Consider the following 1,031-nt stretch of genomic DNA (forward strand, 5'->3'; position numbering starts at 1 on the left):
TCACTATTAACACTTAACATAACTCCAGTCAGAAAATCCTTTCCAGATTGCTAGTGCAATTTAAAGCACAGCACATTTTTGTTGTTCTGTCGGAAAATATACCTGAAGGCACTGTTTTGCACTGACCACCTTTTTCACTGTGGAAAATCGCTTCTGATATATGTATTTTCAGTTATTTTCTTTCTTTCTTTTTTTTAATGATAGTAAGCCCCAGAATCTCTAGGTTTGGGAACTACACTGTTTTGGGTCCTACATGCTGTCACTGGGAGACAAGTTGCCCTGTACTGGTGACAGTCTATTAGAGACTGCATGCAACAGGCAGGAAATTCAAATACTGAAGCTTGGTGCAGTCCCTGCCAGTGGCAGCTGCACTGAAAGCAAAGCATACCAGCTTCAATTGAGTATGTAAACAAACCTAATGGGCCTTTAAAATATGTAAAGGTTCCTCTTGATAGCTGGCAAGAACAAACGTGCTTGAAGATTTTGTATTGCTTACTATGATATTATCCAGGACTAGTGCTATTAATTAATAGTTCTATTGCCTCTCTTAGAACCCAATGACGTTACATAAAGAAAAAATAAAGATATACTGTATTTCTTACAATGTTGAAGTACAGTAAAAAATATTAAGCCTTTTGTTGAATGTAAGTTTCTCATTAATGTTTCAGTAACTTATGGTAATTCAGAATAACACTTCAAGTAAATTCCTTTAACCCAGAGCGACCATCAAAATCTGCTAACAAACAGGTATGGCTTTTTGGACTACACTTGGAAAAATCAGTAATGTAGCAGTCATTTAAAAAAAAAAAAAAAAGAAGGGCATATGTCCTTCTTCCCCTGCCTTTCCTCCCCCCCTTCCCAGTTGCTATTAAAACACTCATGTAACAAAGTTGTTCCAAAGTTTATTGTAAATGCCAAAAAGTGGGCACCGATCCCACAAGAGCTGGCTCGGTTATGGCCCACCATCTTGAACATATTCATTTTATCCAACTCAGTGCCAGGAGATTTTTTTTTTCTTTCTTTCTTTCTTT

The sequence above is a fragment of the Meleagris gallopavo genome, chromosome 7 (genome assembly GCF_000146605.3).
Source record: "Meleagris gallopavo isolate NT-WF06-2002-E0010 breed Aviagen turkey brand Nicholas breeding stock chromosome 7, Turkey_5.1, whole genome shotgun sequence".
In the NCBI taxonomy this organism is placed as follows: Eukaryota; Metazoa; Chordata; class Aves; order Galliformes; family Phasianidae; genus Meleagris; species Meleagris gallopavo.